The sequence below is a fragment of the Thermobia domestica genome, chromosome 16 (assembly GCF_964235325.1).
Source record: "Thermobia domestica chromosome 16, izTheDome1.hap1.1, whole genome shotgun sequence".
In the NCBI taxonomy this organism is placed as follows: domain Eukaryota; kingdom Metazoa; phylum Arthropoda; class Insecta; order Zygentoma; family Lepismatidae; genus Thermobia; species Thermobia domestica.
In genome coordinates, this window is record NC_137469.1 from 155,654,105 (window position 1) to 155,676,641 (window position 22,537).

The window sequence follows — 22,537 nt, forward strand, 5'->3', positions numbered from 1 at the left end:
GTTTACGATTTTGGTTGTAGAAGTGAAAATTATGATTAACTTAATAGGAATTTGGAAACAATAACCCTTAAGCAACGTAGAATACTACATGACATGCTATTCACATAGAAAATACTTCATAATAAACTCTTCTGCAATGAACTGCTTTGGAGCTTTCAAATAAATATATCGAATAGAAAAGCGCACATAATAAAATATAATTTCTTTATTACATAAAAGGAGAACGTAGATATTAAATGAGTCCCTACCGTAAAGAATGTGTACTACCTATAATTAACTGGAGTAATGTAGATATTTATGCCAACTGCTTTACAAAGTTTAGAAGTAAATTGTAAATATATCATGTATAATATCTGTTGTGTTCTGTTTCAGTAAACAAATAAGTAAAATTTGTAACAAGTTAATAACTAATAAATTGTCTATTCCTGCTACGAATTTTGAATAATTTGGCTCTAGCAATGTAACTGACAGTATGGAGCTATACCACTTCGCCGAAGAAAGAAATCATATGGCTAGTGCAGTAGGAGTTTATTCCAATTATTTTCGTGTTAAACTTACCCTAGTTTTTCAATCTGTTTTTTGCCAATATTATTAAAGTGATTTGCAGATGTCTGCATAACAAAATATGAGAATATAAATTCTTGCACACACAACAAACTATTTAATTTTAGCCTGAGAAGCCTATCGGACATTGGTCTTCAACTGGAAATCTAATCTTGGATTATGTGATCAAAAGTGGATCAAAAGTTTAAAAATACACGAACTAGGATTACATAAAATACAGTCCATGGGGCTCAAGACAGATAGGAAGGGAGTAAGATTACAAATAAACTTCAGATATTTAAAAAAAATAGAAGGAAAATTCAGGTTGGGCTGAATAGAGCTTGGTCAAAATTATGAAGGATAAAAATTAAAGAGACAGTATTTTGTTTAATATTCAGAAAAAAAGGCATTACTCTAGAAGCAATGCCCTGCAAAATCATATTCAAAAGATAAATAAATAAAAATAAAAATAAATAAAAAGGAAGTTTTATATGTTCCATTGTAGTCTAGAACAAACAGTGACATGAGATAAAATATGCAAATAAAAGTGAATCATTGACTCTAGTAGACGAAAACACACAATAACAAGACTGACTGAACACGAAGAAAAGAAGAGTTGTTGTAGATTTCTGTACATTCATCAAATGACAGTGCAAATTCATATCTAATATATACAATTGCTTTCCTCTTCAATTCATGATTACGACTCGATGTTTTCAAATTATAATAATAAAAAAATACATAATCTATTATTCACCTTCCAAATTATAGATAAAGAGTATATTTATGTTTGGACAAAAGTAAATGAAAAGAAATTTCTATATTATTAAGGGAGAAATGGAGAAAGGAAAGAAACCTATTTCAATTCAATTTGACTCTTAGGCCACCCGTCAACTTTCCCTTTCAACGGAATTTATCATCCACATGCGTTATATAGTACATGATTAGGAAGTCTAGCACAAGACCACTGAAACACGGTGTATGTGCTTAAGACAGTCAAATACAAGAACTTTCAACCTCCCTATGGTACTAAAACATATTCCATGATAACTTTCGTTTTAAAAAATTGATTTTGGTTGAATGTGGCGTAATATTGTCAGACAATTTCCAATCGTCTCAACTATTTGGAGTTGAAATGGGTCAATCATAAAGGGGTACATCTTCTCTAATTTTGTATTACCTAGACACAACGAAAATTAATTGAAACATGAGATTTTTGTAGAACACAGTCTGTAAGTGCTCATCATTGCTGGGTCTTAATTCAGAACCTGGTTAAAAAGAGAGGAAAAAGAATCTTCCTAAAGGAATATCCCCACAACTATTCAATTTACCAGGTATTTATCCTCTGCCGTTACGTAAACCTGCTAAAAATATATGTTATGTTGGTTGCATACATGCAGGGTATTCTTAAAAGCAATCAGAAACGTCCATAAATTTTAACACTCTCCACCTTGACAATTCTCCCAAGCGAAAAACAGAAAAAACGCTTCGCACGTGATTAATCTGGTGAAGATCTATTTGTGTACACACTTTGGTAGCTCTAGATGACTGCTTTTTGTGCAGAAACTGATGGCAGATACACAAATAGGTAATGCATTATTTTATTATTATTACTAGTTGAAATGCCCGTTCTACGTATGAGGAGAACAAAGTTTATGCAAAATATCTGAAAATAAAGAAATAAGTGAAATATATAAATAAGGAAAAGCAATGCATTTGTCATTGTTCCTGTCAATATGAGTGAAATTTATAAGTAACGAAGAGTGGACGTTGTCTTGTCAATTTCTGGACCAGCTTACAAGTCTCATCTTGATCAAACTTGGGCTTAATTGTTATCGGGACTGTCACCATTAAGTTTAGTGGCCCCGAAAACTGAGAATCTGACACTAATATCGGTAGTTTTTGATTATTTTTACATAATACCGCTTCCCAATTTCCACTTCCCCTTTTTCCTGAAAACGGGAATTGGACTGAAATGTTACCAGCATTGTCACAAATCAATTTAGCCACCCCGAAAACTATAAAATCGACACTAATATAGGTCACTTTTCACACGTTATTTTTCACCCTCTGGCCCTCATTATGATGAGAGCTGAAGTAGAACTTGAACGCCATTTGGAGTGTCACTGTTCATTTCAGCGACTCCGAAAACTATGGATTAGACTAATATCGTGATTATTTTTACATACCATTCTCTCAAAACGGAATTTTAAGAAAACGTTGAGACACGTGTCTGTTTATTTTATTTTTTTCAATTGAGAGTTCATGTGCTGGGTTTCATCTTAACTTCACACGCTCAATTTCTTTTCTGCGAGATATTCAAGTTTTGCATAAATTTTGACACTTGTAAATAATTTTTCCGAGCCGAAAATCGAAAAAAGGAAGAAAACGGTTGATTTGACACTAAATAAGTCTTTTTTTTTGATTATTTTAGATTTTACCCTTCCTCCCTACGCGTGCTGATAGACATTGAATTTGAACTTAAGCTGAATCAGGAGTGTCACCATTCAGCTCAATGACCTCGAAAATTATGTATTCGACATTAATATCGATTACTTTTAATTACTTTTTTAAGTTACCCCTTTTACCCCCTAGGAGTGCTAGGTGATTTTTACCCTCACTGGAAGCTAAATTTTAACTTAAAGGGTACTGTTAGCAATCAACTTAGAAACACAGAAAACTATGGATTTGACACTAATATCGGTCGTTTTCGATCATTTATGTATGTCACTCCCTCCTAGGTATGCCAGGCGTATCATCCTATAATACTGTTTTCTAGACTGTAAATAATATATGTACCAAGTTTGGTTAAAATTGCTCCAGGCATTTCAGAGTTATGCTGGAACACACACACAAAAACACACATTTCGTATATTTTATATTTATTTAAAAAAAATACCTGGGGCTTTGATGAAAAACACGTAATTATGGAGATAGGACCAATTTAAGATAATTAATGAAATCTCTGAACATATATACGAAATTTACTGGTTTATTTCCAGAACATCCTGTATGAAAAAAAAGTTCGAATTAAATATGCATGTGCATATATAATTCTTGATTGTTTTCTTGCTTTTTTTTTTGTAATGTAAATTCACTCTCAAAATATATAAAAATAATAAAGATATCATATTTTTTTCTGTGATTAGATCTTTTGGCATGAAGTGCCGCAGAAAACTTTTTCTGTAACGTGCACTTGACATTGAATTATAGAGATAAGCTTTATATCAAGGAATTGTATGCAAAGTTGCAGCTACACAGCTACAACTTACCAGTGCTTGTAAAATGCACTGCGGGGAGTAGACCTTTCGGTCCGGGATGCAGTGCACTCTACTATCTGCAGGAAGTTTGGAGCTGTTAGGTTTATGTTGAAGTCAGAGATAACTACACGTCTTACTGAAGAAGACAAGTGAATATGATATATATGCTTCATAGCTGTAGTTACTTAAGTTGCATTTTGCGTCCATATGGATTTCATTTTCTTTATTTTTCAGTACTATTTGGTAAATCACTCAAATGGTGACTAAGGCAAGGTACGTAAGAATACAATTATTGTAGATCTTAATGGAAATACAGTTAATTAATACTTTATGGACTTTAGATGAAGTATAGTTCATAATGGTTTACAGGAACGGTTTCTACTTGTAGGAAAGGAGGAACTTCCTGTAGTTAATTTTCAGAAATTTCCCACTATTCGATACTTTTTCGTATTTTAATATGCTTAAAAAAAAGAAAAAGAAACAAGAATGTCGTAGAGTCAATAAGACAGCCTTTCTCTTGGTCATTTTCTCTATGTTGTTGCCTTGGCTCGCTATGATGTGGTTTTTATTTAGTTTTATCTTCGACCAGTTACGGTCGCTTCTGCTCTTTTAGTTGCTTTATTTATTTGAGTTTAAGATCCCATTATTATGCACCGAGGCAAAGAGAGACTGTGATGAGATGGATGATACGCACGTGGTGTTTGTCAACCACAAAGTTCACTTTACGAGGGCTGTAATAGACGAGGGACTCCACGTACCAGAGGAGAGCGCTCTACTACTGAGATACCGCGACCCCCTTCTGAGCTTTATGTTGCATAGAAGCACCTAATAACAATACGTATGATTGTATAATTGAACTGTTTAAAAAGTCAATACTTTAAGTTTCATTGGAAAAATGAACTTAGTTTCAAAAGAATATCCAACACTTGTCCTGAAAGTTGTAGCAACAGAAAAAAAAGTACTAAAAAAGTGAAACAGCATGTTTCTGATACTAGCTATGCAAGTGCTCAAAATATCCTTGATCATTGACTGCAAGAGCTTAAATGCCGTATTTCTCTGGCTCTATTTGGGGGGGCGCGGTGACTCAGTGATAGAGCGTTCACCTCCGGTGCTTGGGGTCCCTGGTTCGATCCCAGCTCACGCCGTGTGAACTTTGGGGTGGACAAACACCGTGCTCATGGGTTTTATTGGGGTTCTCCCGTTTCCTCCCACTTTCTTCATTCCACCATTTAACTCATTTCTCATTATCACTGTCTCCTTTAGCCTAACCGGCATGACCGTGGGACGTTACACTTAAAGATTTCATTTCATTTTTTCTGGCTCTATTTGCTTTTTTGTGCTGTGTATGAAATAGCAGTAACGTTATTGAATTGACTAACTGATATAATGTGTTGCCAAAGTGCACAGCAAAGAACATGTTGCAGCTTTAATCTTGAATAATTTGAAAATCTTACATCAGAAATCGAGTTCTTTCTAAGCAAAGTGTATATAGGAAATGGAGAAAGTGACAAAACTAAACTGGAAAAGAATAGTTATGTGCTTAAATGCATAATGGATGCAATATTTTATCTGCTTATTCAAGAATTATCATAGCATACACGATAAATACAAAAACTATCTGAATAATAGGGGAAATTTCAGAGAACTGGTTTAATTGATGTTAGGCATAGATCCAGTTTTGGAAACTCAGTTGAATAAGAATACTGTTTTTCCTGCATCAAGTTTCGTAACTCAAAATGCTCTTATTGAAGCTTGCACAAGTCATCTAATAAATGAAATTAAATACGTATTTCAGTTACACAGTTTGAAGCTATCATTATTGATGAAACAATAGAACTACAAATATCTCTAAGATATCCCTGCTTTGAAACGTATATCAGTATTATTGATCAAAATATGAAATCTAGAAAAGGTTTAAAGGATCGACAACTAAAAACCATGATACATTGTCTTTCATTAAAGGGGTATAGATTAATTCTCCCCCCCCATCTTACCCCCTCCCCCTCTATGCCCCTTTATTCAATCTTAAATTCTATAGAAGTGGTTACCAATTTGTTAGTAAGACTATTCATGGCTTTGGATTGATTGTTTTAACAAAAGAGACACTGACCAAAGCTTAAAACCCACTTTATTTTAAATTATATAAATAATTTGTAACTATACTTTTACAAATTTAGGTTTAAGCTTTGGTTAGTGTCTCTTTTGTTAAAACCAATTTGTTACTTTATAATTAACCAACAATAGCACATAGTATACCCATAAGATTTCTGAGCACCGAGCCATGAATATAGGAATAAATGAATTACTTCGTAAAACATTTAGACTATAATCTAAACTGAAAAAGAGGAAAAACAGAAATAGAAATATATTCGCCGCTAAGAAAGAAGAAGAAGAAAGAAAATTAAAAATGAAATGAAATCTTTGAGTTTTACGTCCCACGTTTATGCCGGTTAGGCTAAAGGAGACGGTGATGATGAGTAATGAATGAAATGGTGGAATGAAGAAAGTGGGAGGAAACGGAAGAACCCCGAGAAAACAAACGCACATGGTGTTTGTCCACCACAAAGTTCACTTGGCGGGGCTGGGATCGAACTCGGGACCCCAAGCACCAGAGATGAACGCTCTACCACTGAGCCACCGCAGCCCGCCAAGAAGAAGAAAGAGAAAGAAGAATAGTTATGATATCGACACAGGAAGAATTGATTATACTGATCTACAAAATGAAACTTTTTCTGTCCCGAAAATTTTATTTGTTGAATTTTATAGGAAAATTCGCGCATATTTTAAAAAAATGGCAATGAAAAATGTCAATTTTTATGTATCATGTGAGTTTCTTTCAATGCCAATTAGGTAAATACTTAGTATTTGCAGTAAGAATTAATAGATGTTCAGCTCATCTAAATTGAAATCTTTCAGTTTGACGTCCCTCAATTATGCCATTTAGGCTAAGGAAAGGGAATGATTGAGGCGAGTGAATGATGATGGGAAAATCGATGGAATGAGACTGTGGGAAGAAATGGCTCGGGTTTATACCCAAGAAAAAACACACGGACACGATGTTGTCCACCACAAACATATTTGGCTGGGAAAGGTGTTAATTGATAATTTCTTTGAGTATTTTGACTAAGAAACTTTTTTTTTTCCAGAATCAAGTAATAAGCTACCAATATATTTGATCTTATCCTGGATAACTTTTTCTCATAATTAAAATTATATCCTGATTGAAGCGCTCATCATGCTTCTCGCTTACAATCTCCAGATTTTCCGGAAAGGAATTCGGGTGAGGGTGAAAGAATTGGATTTTAAAAAACATACATGAAAATGTTTATATACTTCAATATATTTCTAAATTTGTCAGATTTCGGCTTTCTCGAAGCCGTATGAACAACAAATAGCATCTGACGATAACCATTTTATCACCCCGCTAAAAATCTTGAGCAAGAAATACAACTAATACGAAGGATTTCAACTCTTGCCCTGATTCCCTACCCTGTAACCAAAATAAATGTAATAGTTTCGAATTAAAAGAGTGAAGTTGTTTCTTTCAGATTCAAATATTAACTCATCACAGATATAGCTTAAATTCTTCGGATGGTTTAGGCACCTACATGATATATTTAAATTCTCATTCATAAACCAAAGGTGCTAATGAAGCACAGCAAGCTCAGCGATCACTTCAGAAGTCAACAGAAGTCTGATGAGACAGATGAGCAGTGCCGTGATCAACCAAACATGTTCATGTCGCGAAAAGTCATATGATAAGACTGTACCACTAATTAAATATTAACTCTGCACAGGTCCGTATACCACCTTTAGAAGTAATAAACAAGTGATCTAAGTCAATAATTGTAAAAAAGCATTCTTATATCTATAAAATTATATGTGATAATAAAATTTTGATAGAACTACAGTGTCATGCAAAGTTATGCCAGGGACAAAACATGTGTAGACCAGTGTTATTTAAGATTAGGAAGTATATTTGTAAAAAAAACAAACAAAATATATTATAAACTAATTCAGCCATTTCGAACATTGAGAGGTTGTTCATTAAATGTAATTTAAAATTTATCTTAGTTCCTCCTTGGAATTTTGAAAATAAATTATAAGTAATTATTTATTGTATACACAAAGACACCGGTCTAGCATGTATGAAGCCACATGTAAAGAAAAATATATTGATATGACTAAAAGTACCATTCTTAGTACGGAAAGAGAACACACCAAGTATTCAAAAATATTGGAATGGGAATTTTAAGATTGCTTCTATTCGGAAACGTCAACACTACGCTAGAAACCTCCACACATTTTAAAATTTAATGAAAATAAATATAAACATTTTAAAATCATTTTGCATTTTAACAAACAAAAAAACTTTTAGGTCAAGTGAAAATTCACAAAAAATAACATAGGATTAGTTCTAGATTTGCATAAAAGCTTAACAAAGTTTGTTCTTAATTTCTAGTATATTCTTCCCTACTAGATTGTGCGCACCGTCATTGCAAAATTCAAGTGGCAACAAGATCGAATCTATTATTTGAAGAGATGACCATTAATTTAGTTACCAATCTGTGTATATATATATTTCTTGTAAATAAAATATTCTCAGGCTTTTTCTAACTAGAAATTAATATGGACTTTTTTAATTTGAAAATGAGTGCATAAGATTGGAAACAATATAACGAGATGATTCGGTAATTTTTGCTTTAAAAAAATAAATAAATAAATAAATAAAACCTAGGCTAAGAAATCGCTTCTAAAGTTAAATACCGAATATCTCAATTTGCAGATGATTCATACATTTGTTATCAATTAGAATGTAATCCTTAAACAACGTAGCAATTTACATTCTAATGTAAGCTTCAAACTTTCATTTGGGTGCGTCAATCACAAAATATTTTAAAGAAAGACGTTTCTTGCAACATGTACAAAACATCTGAGCGAATGCTGTGCATACACCGATGCTTAAAGAGCAGTTTTGTGCATCCAACACTAAAAGAAAAGTTATTGGCAGAAAGTTGTTATAGGCCAATGTATCTTGGAGATGATAATTTATTATACTGAAACGATCACTATTATCAGTTTACGTGAAACTCTCTATCAAGTGTCCAATTTCAAGAATCAAGCGCTTCATATATTGTTTTATAGACCTAAGATCGTAGCAGCCTAGGATTGGCGCTAAGACATTACTTTTGTCGGCTGGCCGTACGTTTTGTGGTTGACCCAAAATGTCAAAGATTTCCAACAGAAATGTTTTATTTATTTTATTTTATTTTATTTTATTTTATTTACCTATTTCCTTTACCTATTTTTTCTACGTGATTCTTTTGAATATATAAGATAAAAATTTAAGTTGATCAGTAAACTTTATCGGATGCATTAATCACTCTTGTAATTTGGAGAGGATCATTCGTATTGGCCTTGGGAGAAATATCGTTGATTCATGACAAGAAAAGAGAGAAAAATATCAAAGACGGAAAAATCAAGAAAATAAGAGATCAAATTACTATGCTATTGCATATTATTTTCTCAGCTTGCAATGTCATACACGAGAACTGTGACACACACACACACACATTATATATATAATGTACCAAGAAGTTTGCTTTTGGCTAATTCAATCAAGAATTCGGGGAACTTAATAACGAAGGAGGTCAAGGATCTCTTGTTATTTTGCCCTCAGCAACGAAGTTACAACTTTTCTTTTTCTTTCATTTTTTATGTGGCTGCTTTACATCACTTCGATTTGGAAAAAAAAAGTAAAACAACTCTTTCTCAAATTGACACTGGTAGGAGATAAGATACTTTAACATCTCACAAACTTCTTCAGAACTCCATAACAACTTAATCGAGTTCTGAAAATGCATGAAAATACTAAATTTATTACCTACCTATCTAATAATTATAATACATATAGCCTTATTTTCAATATGACCAGTTTTGATCCTTTTGATATTCGCGGTTCAGAAAGAGATAGGAAAGAATTTTGTAGACATAGAGATCAAAATAGCCAAACTGCTTTTGAAATTTTGAAACAAATAACTTCACAGACCAATGGTTTAATAAAAGATCAAACACCATGCTAGATAGAAAGAAACATATTTATTTGTTTGTTTGAAGCTGAAAGTCTCTTTCTAGCAGCTCGTCTATATGAGCTTAACATCAAATGCAACTCTCATGCTCTCTTACCAGGAATCGAACCTGCGTTATCAGAAGATTCCATGATTTTTCTTTTTAATAGTTTCAAACATATTTTGTTTAAAGCATACGGAGATGTAATGTAACTGGATTGGACAGAGTATTTTACTACAAAATGAAAATCTTGAAACGTGTATTAATTTCATTTATAGAGATCAATAAAAATACCTTCGTTTGTGTTTAGTTTTGAATCATGGTCCTGACAAAACACGTCTCCAAGATCTTTTTTTTTTTTTTTTTTTTTTTTTTTTTTTTTAAAGTGAAATGAGTTTTATTAATTAACAGAATAATAAGGACAATAAAGTTCTTAATGGCTTTCCTACACTCGTTTGTCTAACACACCTTTCCATCAGTGAGATTATTTGAGATGTGGACAGCATTCTTCCCTGGGATACGCCCAATTCGCACAACCGTGTGGACACTACTACCAATATCACAGATCAAATTGGTTAGGTTTGTTAATTGGTTATCAACGTGTTCGGATTATTCTAGCAATGTAGTACTGCTAGTATCCAATAAACCTTTAAGTAATACAGTTTAACACAGCACATGGTCAATGTATATCACTACAAAAATCCATGATTAGAGCGAAGCTTTTGTTTATTCGATTTAAGCGTTCGTTTATTCGAATACTCCTCTTAACCATTCTTAACCAAATTTGAAATGGTGATTCGAGAGAACGCGCTGAGTGTCGTAAGGGGTCGCATGTACCGATCGGACATACCATTGCGGAATAATCAACGAAAAACTGGATTTTCGAGATACCTGAACCGTTTTTAACTATATTTGACATTGTGATACGAGGATGTGCGGTGTACGAGTATCGGAAAAGTCTGCATGTCCAAATCGGACATACTATTGAGGAATAATGACCGAAAAATTGACTCTCCGAGATGCGTTGATTTTGGGTTTAACATCCCGTTCAGCAGCGAGGCTATATGAGACGTGGACCTACTGATTAACGTGGAATCCGAACCACATGAGTTCCAGCCGAGGATCTCCGAGATGCCTGAACCGTTCCTAACCATATTTGACATGGTAATACGAGGGTGCGTGTTCAGTATCGTAAAGGTCCGCATGTCCAAATTGGGCATACTATTGAGAAATAATGACCGAAAAACTGACTCTCCGAGATGCGTTGATTTTGGGATTAACATCCCGTTCAGCAGCGAGGCTATATGAGATGTGGACCTACTGATTAACGTGGATTCCGAACCACATAAGTTCCAGCCGAGGATCTCCGAGATGCCTGAACCGTTCCTAACCATATTTGACATGGTAATACGAGGGTGCGTGCTCAGTGTCGTAAAGGTCCGCATGTCCAAATTGGCCATACTATTGAAGAATAATCACCGGAAAACGGGATGCCATAAACATAATATTGAAAAAGCATTTGGCGCGCGAATTATCATTGTAAACAATGGAAAATAGAATTTTGAGCATTAGAAATAGGGCAAAACATTTTTATATTGTTTTATGAATACAATTTTTCAAAGTCATTATTCTTTTTGCTGATATGCTAAATTCAACTATTTACCTGTACATGTTGTGTTCTTTTACGAAAACAATTGATACACTAACGAATAATCAATAAAGGTTGATTGCTTCGCTCCAAATTTGAACACCTAGTTATTAATGATTTGTATTTATGTCATTTGTCAGCAAATTAACTACGTAGAGCGAGACATACAGTTTAAAATGGCACTAAACTACCGATGCTCTTCCATTGGAATTCAACCTGTGATTTTGTGTACAAAGAGCACACGCGAGGTATGGTTGTCAGTTTCACGTGACTGTAAAGTACAAAAAACGGTTTCAAGATGAAGTTTCAATTTATGTTCTAAATCAAGCATTATTTGGCCAGTTTGTTATTTGGCTGAAAATTTTATCTTCAACACGGATCTAACAATTTCCATAAAACGGAACAAAGTAGGATAAATTTACTGCTTTCAGGAGCAAGAAAGCAAAATAAGACACGTTTCACATCTCATTTAAAGGCGGTTTTCTGGAAAAGTAAATAAAACTTTACGCTTATCGATCTAACCACAAACAATTCCGAACTGTAAAATGGGTTTTGCATATTCTGGCAACAGATTTTTAAAGCCCATCTAAAGGTGTAATTTTCTGTAAACAGATTTAGATAGCCCATTTAAAGATGTAATTTATTCCAAAGTTTTAGCTGTTAACGGGCATAAATAAAGAAGTTATGGCACAATAAAGATTTGGGAAAACTGAACCTAGGCAATGCTAAAATTTTTAAGATAAATTCAATAACTTGAAATGTATTTACCAATCTTTAAGAAATGTTAGTAACATTATACATACTATAGAGGTTCTTGAAGACATTATAATCAATGTTGTAATTAATACAGTGTTGCCAACTCAGTATACATCTTTTTATTTTTAAATTTACTACGTCATGTTATTACGTATACGAGACGATTACATAATGGTGAACAAAAGTATACGTGTGTCTCTCATACGTAGCAGTGTTGCAAATTTTAACAGTTAATTAAGAAGACTGATTCCTACAGCTTTGATCTATAAATTGCAAAATATATGAAAACAAAGTAATGGTGTTTGATCAAAGTATTTCCAAAGAAGACTATTCTAACCCAAGGGCGCCGATTTCTCTGTAAATTTGTGGGGGTCCATTCAGATGCAGAAGGTACATATATGAAGATTTTTAAAAAAAATGCACTTAAATTATGCCAAATATTGTATACTCATAAATACAATACGGAGGCTTACATGAGCTTGGGGGGGGGGGGAGCAAGGCCCCTCGGCCCCCCAGGATCGGCGCCCTTGTTCCAACCTCAAGTACAAAAATATGTACAGTGACTCAACAGTGCTGTCGAAATAAAAATATTATTTTTCAATAGTTTTATAAAGAATATTCCAAACAGAATAGTTTTCAAATACAGCTTATTTGTTATGTCCAAACATTTCAAGCATAAAAATCGTAGAGTATCATAGTGAATAACAAAAAATAACCAAAGAATGAGACCAGAAGGAAAGAAGGACGTGAAAATCATTAAAATGAACTTCGTTTACCAGTTCTCGCCGTGGTCTTGTGTTTAGCATACCGAATTCTCATGAGGGAGACTATCGAATCTTACCAACTCCAACTATTTGTATTTTAAAGTTTGGTTTTCCATCCAAGAAAAGCATTGTAGGACAACAGAAAACTTCACACACATTCGAGATATCGTTGTTATATAGGTAGTAGTTTTGCTGGAGATTCATTGCTACAGCCTTGATCCATATATTAGAAAAAATGATAATTTTCTTATTAAATTAGTTCTAAAAACGACTCCTAACTTCAAGTGCAATAAGATGATGGCTGATAAAGCAGTGTTATCAGAGTACAAAACTATATATCAGTAACTTTGTAAAGAATTCAGATCCAATCCATTTCGATTAAGGACTAAGGCTGAATTACTGTGTCATCTCAAATTATTCTGAAAGTTTGCAACACTGTTACGTATTATACCATATTCTTTTTCACCGTTACCTAGTCACCCTTCTTGCGTATTTAAAAAATCAACTGGAATATTCGGACACATGGTAATAACGGAACTGAAGTAACTAGACACTGAATTTCAAATCATAAATCTTATCATATATGGAAAAATAACCCAACACATTAATTGGTACTTGGATTACAAAATGCTTTCTCCCGTTCCTGTGTCAAGGGAAAGTATAAACCTTTTTCTTGATACATGGACTGTACAGTGAAATAAAGATGTCGCCTACTAAACCTATCAAAAGACGTCAATACACAAAAATTAAAAATATCCTGAGATTTCCATTTCTACCATACAGTTATTATATACAAATTTGAATGCTGTATCAAAAGTATCTTCAAACGCATTATCGACTACGTTGCTTTAAATAAATTCCATATAAGGCGTATCAACACAAAAGAAAGTTTTTGCTTTGATTTATATTGAATTTTCTTCTGCTCCTTCATGCAAACAAAATTCACATTTGTAAATTACTTTATTGTTTAACACCTAAGAATGTACTACGTAATATTTCTGGATGTGTTCACTTCGCACTTTGAACACTTTAATGTGTTCTTCTTACTATAAGAAGATACTTTGTTTTTTATCTGGTTCAAAACTTACACATACACGATACTTTTGCTTATATAATAAGTTATTACTGTAATTTCACATTATTTGTTTCATGTAGTATCTCAGGTAAGTACGAAGTTTTCTACTGTTCTACAGTGATTTTCCCGAATAGAAAACCAAAAGTAAAATAAATAATTAAGTAAGAAATGTTGACGTGGGTAAGGTCCGAACTAATTTAGGCTAATTTTAATAACTAGCGTTAAATTTAGATAATGGATATCTTAATAAACAGTGAGACCGTATCAAAAATTCATAAATACAGCTAATGCCTCGGAGTAAAAATGGTCGTGTCGATCAGACCTAAATTTTCCTTCAAAAGATATTATCATGTCTATAGTACCACAAAAAAGAAAAATATTATCAAGGTTCGATATTTTTTCAACCTTGCACGCAAATAAGTTTTTTATTATAAACTTCAGCAGGATAAAATCGAAATATCAAATTTTAAGAGATCGTTAAAAATAGTTTGATGGTTTTGTTATACATGTAAGAATCGCTCGGTAGCGCACTCCTGGAATAGAAGTTTTTGTTCCGACGAAGAATACAGGAAGGATATTAGTTTAAAATTTGGTTAAGTAATTTTCACAACGCAAATACAAAGTAATAATTTTCGTATTATTTACGCTGCATAATATGCAGAAAATGAAGTTTGTTACATAGTTTCTTTTATCTTACTACCACATAGAAACATAAGTTTTGAATGATGGTATCAGGATAACTTCTTTTACCAACATCTTTAATACATTTCAAGTAACTCTATCAAATTTTGGATACAAGCGTACGAACTCCCGAAAAATGGAATGAAATTTTTAAGTTTTACGTCCCACGGTTATGCTGGCTAGGCTAAAAGAGATGATGATGACGAGAAATGAATGAAATGATGGAATGAAGAAAGTGGGAGGAAACGGGAGAACTCCGAGAAAACCCACGCACACGGTGTTTGTCCACCACAAAGTTCACTTGACGCAAGCTGGGATCGAACCAAGGACCCCATGCACCAGAGGTGAACGCTCTACCACTGAGCCACCGCGGCCCTGTATGAACTCCCGAGTACTTGTTCTTACGAGCTTAAAATAACTAGATTCTTAGTTTGTATTTTTTCACTAAATTTTTCATTTATAAATCATAACAACTAACTAGTAATCAAATTTTGCAATGGCAACAATATTTTCAAATATATATACAAGTTTTACCCAAATTTAAAGCCTAAATTTTGAAATGACTGTTTGTTTTTCATTATTTTAAAGATAAAAACAATTACAAGTGGCATATGAGCTAACAATTCCTTTTAAGCATAAAGTTAAAGGACCTACAATAACAACAAGGAGAAAAGGAATCAAGGACAGAAGGTAAAGTCCAACTTCAGAAATGGGCTCCTCCACAATTTTTACGGTCAGAGCGCTCGCTTTTAGTGCACACATTTACGGGTTCAAATCCTGCTTGGAGTGTAACAGCTTGCATTAAATTCGAGTAATACTTCGGTTTTTAGTTTAATAATAGGTCCTATCTGTCGTATGTGATGAGAACTTAGAGTTCAAATCACAATCATATAGAACTTTAAAAAAAATAAAGAAAACAGTACAGAATAGATGAACATTGTGTAACTAAACCGAAGACTAAAGAAATACAAGTAATTAACCATCTTGACTGTTGAAGAGAAAGTATCTTTTTTTTTTTCTTTCATTTTACTTTCTGTTGTTTCAAGGTTTGGAGACAATTAAACTTCTGAAAAGCCGGCAAAAAATAAATGTTAGTATAAACAACTTTTAACATCCAAAGTCATCCTCCAGTTAATTTTGCTTTATCTCTTAACGACTTCAGTGTTTTACCAATTTAGGAGATGCCCTAGTAGAACATTGCAAAATATACACACTCATCTAATAAGTAATTATGTTTTATATTACTTTTAAACTACAGAAAACAAAACATAACAAACAACTATTTTTTAAAAAAAGTCGGATGCTGTCTTCCTTTCGTTATGAACTATAATATTAATTACCCTGACTCACAGCATGGACATGAATGGCTTGTAGCCACGCTGCAACCAAGGGCAGCTCGCGTCTCCACGCATGACTGATCACTCGTGGTACTAACAAGAAGAAAAGGAATAATAAACATTTGCCACTCACTCCTTTACATGATTATGGAATTGTTCAACTAATTAGCAACAAAATGATCTTTCCTTTGTGATAAAAGTTAACATGGAATATTGATAATATTTTTCATTAACGACACTTCGTATCTTCCACAAATAGAAGATTGATTCTTTTGTTTGTAGTGTTCTTTCATATATAAAACAAATTGAAAAAGACAATATTAAGCTTGTTTTTTAAGCATCAATTGTTACTATCAATAATGCTCTGCTATTTGTGATAATTTCTAAAGAATAAAATCAGGATGCGGGCGAAGAGGAATTAAGGAAACAAACGAGTAGTTGGTAGCAACCCAAACAATATTACCATTTTTAAACTTTTCGTACTTTTTCACTTACATTTTCGGTTCGGTCGGTGCAACGTAGAGGAGGGGGAGGATACATAAACATGAAAGTGACCATGTGACTAAATGACTCTTGAACCACACGACCAATCTCGATCAAATTTTCAACATAGAGAGAGGTTCGAGCCTGGGATGGTTTTTATCTTTTCACCTTGACGGTAGAATTTAGGGGAGGGAGAGGTGGTATATATAAACTTTATAATTCTTGAACCACGCGACCGATCGGATCAAATTTTCAACATAGATGAGGTTCGGGCCTCCTCGGATGGTTTCACTTTGACGGTGCAAATTAGGGAAGGGGAGAAGGGATTGATTGATTGATTGATTTTTGAGTTTTACGTCCCGTTCAGCAGCGAGGCTATATGAGACGTGGACCTACTGATTAACGTGGAATCCGAACCACATGAGCTCCCGCTGGGAATCGAACCCGGGTCTCCCGGGGGAGGAGGGAGGTATATATATATATATATATATATATATATATATATATATATATATATATATATATGATCAAAAATGGACCAATATTAGTGTTGAATCCATAGTTATCGGAGTCGCTGAAATGAACAGTGACACTTCCAATGTCATTTAAATCCAAACTCAGTCCCGATTAATACTCTTTAGAGTGGATAGTGACTTGTAAAAATAATTGAAGATGACCGATATTAGTGTCGAATTCATAGTGTTTGGGGTCCCTCAGTTGATTAGTGATAGTTTTGGTGTCCTTTATGTCCAAAATGAAACGTATTCTCCCCGTGCAAAGAAGGGAATTTCACTAATAGTACAAAAGAATAATTAACTCATAAACATGTGTTTACTTCCACTTGTTCACTTATTTCCTAGTTAACTACATACCTTTCTTCTTATTTTGTAATTCTATGATCACTTTTGTTTTTAAAATTTGAATTATTATATTGATGATTAAGCATCACCAAAGGTGATACTTTTAAAAGCATGAGTACATGATTCCATAAGCTTATTTCTAGTACTATATATTTCAGAGATTTTATCAAATGTGAAAGCCTTCTTGTTCGCTGAAAAGCCTGTCTCTGCTGGTGCAACGCCAAACGCCTTTAAATTCTGGGACACGGGAAAAGGAGATTTAACATTCGCTGCAATTGTACGTGCTGTAGAAATCTAGTCGTCGTAAGCTCGCTACAACGCAATGGACATTAGTGAGTGATTGTTTTCTCAATACTTCAGATTACTGTATATTGCAACTATTGTAAAAGTATGAAACTATGTTACGATAACGGTTTTACTAACCCCATTAAGTGTTTATTTACGATTACAGGAACCTCACAACAGTTGAGTAAAATCAAGGCAGCGGATCTAAAAATAAAAATTATGGACACTTATATTTCTTACTCTACCCGTGAAAAGTTTAGGACTCATATTGGATAAGGAACTAAATTATAATTATCATATATCTACTCAGTGTAATAAAGCTATTATTATATTACGTCGACTTTACAAAGCCAAAGTCTTTCTATCTTAGTCTGTGAAATTATATCTCATACAAGTTCTTGTTTTACCGTTATTAGACTACTGTGACGCTGTATATGAACCATCTCTCTCCATTTACAATTCTAAAACTATACAGAAAATACAGAACTCGTGCATTAGGTTTGCGTTTAACTTAACTTAACTAAGAACAGGCCAAAATAAAGTGAAAATGTTATATGACGGCATGACCTCCGGGGCCTCCTTCAGCCACTATGGGGAATCAAAATTTCAGAATGTGACAACGTCGCAAATTAACTTGAAACCATTAGCATTACTCTACGAAAACAACAAGCAGTTGAATTGATTGCAACACTAATAAGTGATGCTAGAGTCAATCAATATCGACTCGTAGCTGCCATCTGGAAAGAATCGATATAACTATCTGATAGATTTGTAAATCTAATTCATGGTTCTTTATTTGCAACATTGCCACATAATGCAATTTGTGTCTCCAGACGACGATTCGAAAGGTATACAAATATATACACTTTTTGCTTTATTTTGACTTGTAGAATAATGTATAGTCCGTGGGCGCCATTTTTAGAACATCCGATATATATATATATATATATATATATATATATATATATATATATATATATATATATATATACTTCATAAACACTAACTACGTTTTCAGAAGGAACATGAATCTCTGTCAAAGACGAAAAAATCGGTTTATAATTAGTTTCGCAATATGCGTGCACAGAACTGACAGTAAAACCTTAATTCACCTTTTTTAGAACGCTGCTAATTTGAAATTTGTACAGGAAAGACAGAGCGGAAACACATTGTACATGATCCATCACGCGAAATAAATAATAATAGTAAAAACACTCCTATGTGTGTGTATAGAATAATCCACGAAAAAAGAGAGAAACAAAATTTTATGGGGAGAATGGAAGGAGAGGAAACTTGATTTACACAACGCCCGCCATTCCCAATTAATACGCCTTCTTCCTCCCATTCCTTTACATGACTTCCAATTAAAGCAGTTCAAGTTTTTTGCTGTACAGACACCTTTAGCACTTTTAATTGCATGGTCTATCCGCTTGTAACTCGTGACTTCAGCCACTTTGAATAGTTCCAACATAAAGAGTCGGCAGCTTTTCTTCAAGTCTCATAATGTCGTCTGATAAATCTTAACTTGACTGCTTTTACAGAGATAGTAATAAAATTACATTTTAAAATGACAAAAGTATATATTCTAAAATATGATCTCTTGGTTGACATACAACACGCGTATGTGGCTTTGAACTTTGTATGCTTTTTCAAGACGCTTTATTGAGATTTTATTTAGAATTTTCTGTTATACAATTCGTAAATTATTAAAGCAACAGACAGGGTACAACTTAAATCAAGTTAACAAGCGAACAGAAGTTATAAAATGAAGAAAAGCTTTTCTCGACATTAATTTATTAACATGCATGTGAATTCTTTTCACAACAGAGCTCTACGACAGCTCAATATATCCATCAAATACTCATTTCAGCTACAAAATAGAAGTGAATAACCAAATTTACTGTTACTGTTTTTACCGTGGCAAAATCACCGACATGTAACTTTGTTCCTTATTGGTTTGACATTGATATTTTAACCCATCTTCTTAAAGACATTGAGTCAAGTAATGAACTAGTTAATGAAGAGGCACAAAGAACAATGTTACTGTTAAGTTTCGATATGAGATAAATTACTACGGTGTTCAGTACAGAGAGTGTGGGAATAAAATAATTACGACAATTTTATTTGTTCACAATGCTAAGTTCGATATATTTTTCCATTATTTTTTCCCAATTGTGACTTGGATAATATAGAGTGTCCGGAGGCAAAAGTCCGCAGGGGAAAAAAGTCCTTTTTGGAATTTTGGGGTACTTTTTGTTGGAGTTGTGCAACACTGCTTGTGCTGCAGAAAGATTAAATGGCAGCGGTGTACTGTCCATGTTAGTAAAGGTGTGCGGTGAAATTTGTTAATACAATGAGATAAATTACATTTTGTCTTACTTTGAAGTAATATTTTGTTCTATGGGAAGTAGTACTACAGTCCGTGGGAGAAGTCACGACTTATTTTATTGCTGTTTAATATGAAAACACTTCTTGAGTAACAATATACCCTATCTTCACTTTCCCCGTCAGCATTTCATTGTAATTAAAACAAGTGCGAATGGGGCAAAAGTCCGATTTTTTTGTGGTGCAAGAATCCGAACGCGGACTTTTGCCCCAGCTCTAAAATTTGTAAATAATTTTATTCTTAAATTTAAATTCCAGTGTCTCACAGTAGACCTATTTAAATTCGTTTGCTACGTAGGCTTTCTTTAGCTTAGCTAATGCTTTGTAGGCCTGTATGGAGTTTGATCTTCGAATTTGGACAAGCCACGCTCAACACTGATTAGTGCACCGATGGTACCATCAGTGTTGAATCCATCTGTTGCTGAATCCATCTGTTGAGGTGTGAAAAGTGCTCTTGGACTCATTTGGTTCATCGGTGCTGAGAGAGATTTGTCCTTTGCTATTAGAAACACTACGAAAAGAGCTACGTACTGTTCGAGAAGAAAAAGAGAAGAAGGGTCCTAAGGAGTCAGCCTCACGGAAGAAATTGTTTGCATCCGCTGCAAGTTCAACTTCAAAAGTAGTGGAATATGTATGTCCATTGTGTAAAGGCATATATGTCGATCCACCGGATGAGAACTGGATAATGTGTAATTCGTGCGAAGAATGGTGGCATCATGAATGCACAGCTTATGAAGGAGGCCAGTTCGTATGTGACAAATGCCTAGAGCCAAGCCTGGTTTTGTAATTATTTCACTTCATAAGTTTATCTGCTTTTCTTAATAAGTGGGATAATTTCTTCTTTTACTCTTATTTGTTGATGAAAAGAAAAGTTTTATGCGTTGTGTGTCTATTGAGCTTTTCTTAAGTAAGGAAGACTTATTTTTTTCTTTCAGTATAACTTAACACGAACAAAAACTTCATGCTTCGTATGTTTATTTTTTAAATAAATAACTGGGATAGACTAATTCTTTTAGTGTAACTCTTCAATAGGAGGAGAAAAACTCCATGCTTTGTGTGTTCTTGTAGTATTCGTAAATAATTGGGATAATTTCTTTCTTTCTTTTTAGTTTATCAATACGAAGAATAACTTCATACTTTGTTTATCTTAAGATTCTTGTAGAAAACAAAATAATTCAATAAAAATGCCTGTATATCGATTTCCTACTTCGTGTATTTCAGCGGACTTTTGCCCCATTGCAATAGGACTTTTGCCCCCTATACTGGGGCAAAAGTCCGAATTTGTCCCTCCTTTTTTGAAATTGGTGTATCTTATTAAGTAATAAATTAGTAGGCTTTCTAGCACCTTCAAAATATAGAGGAATGTTCACTTGTACTTCTGTGCGAAATTTGTTATTTTGCCGTTATATATTGCGGCTCCAGCGCAACTCAAACACCAAACTGCGGATTTTTGCCTCCGCTTACTCTCTCTCTCTCTCTCTCTCTCTCTCTCTCTTTATATATATATATATATATATATATATATATATATATACAGAGGGTGGGCCATTTTAATTAATCCACGGAAATATCTGAAAAATGATAAAACATAGAAGAAATGTTTGAAGTACACGTTATATATTGCTAAGGGGGAAAACCATTTCCGCCAAAAGTACCCCTCCCCACCCCCCGGAAATGGGGGTAACGGGGAGTAACTTTGAAATGTCAAATGGGAACATGGGTCGAGCAATACCTCGTTCGAAAGGTCTTGGAAAACTAAGTAACGCTGTACCAAAATTTGTTTCATATGGAGCACCAGTTTCAAAATGGCCGCCATGATATAGTTCGGAAACTCCAGTAGCCGTAGTATGAAAACCATGGGAGGTAAATGAATGGAACAAAATTGAAATACGTAAATATCATAGGGCATATCGAATGATGTGACCCCTGCGATCCCAGCGGCTTCCCTGAAGGGATCTTGTGAGCTAACTTCAAAATTTCAATGTCCGACCGGACAACGGTTCGGGCGTACGCTTGACCTACTCAATGCTGTTTGGAAGGCAAACTTCAGGGATAGAGGATTAGTGCACTCAGTTAATGCGGATGATCACAGTCAAGGGCGCCCATAAGGGGGGCAAGGGGGGCTCTCGTCCCCCTAGAGGAAATTGTGCTTCGGAATATCGAAAACTCAATAGAATTTTTAGAATAGCTACAGCAAAATTTGAAACTATATTTGAAATGTCCCTTTTTCTTGCCTCCCTTGGAAACCACAACATGGGCGCCCTTGGCCACAGTTACATTTTGATTAACTATTAGTACTCATGTCATATTGTGAGCTTGAGGGACGAAACAGTGTGTACGTATATCCCCGAAATGCTTTCCGAATAACCAGCACGCATTGCATAAAAGTTT

At 34.0% G+C, this 22,537-nt stretch overlaps 1 protein-coding gene across 3 annotated transcripts in view; it reads right to left on the minus strand.

Moving 5' to 3' along the window:
- Positions 1 to 22,537, minus strand: part of Nox (NADPH oxidase) — a 613,528-nt gene that overhangs the window by 82,892 nt on the left and 508,099 nt on the right. The window lies entirely within an intron of this gene.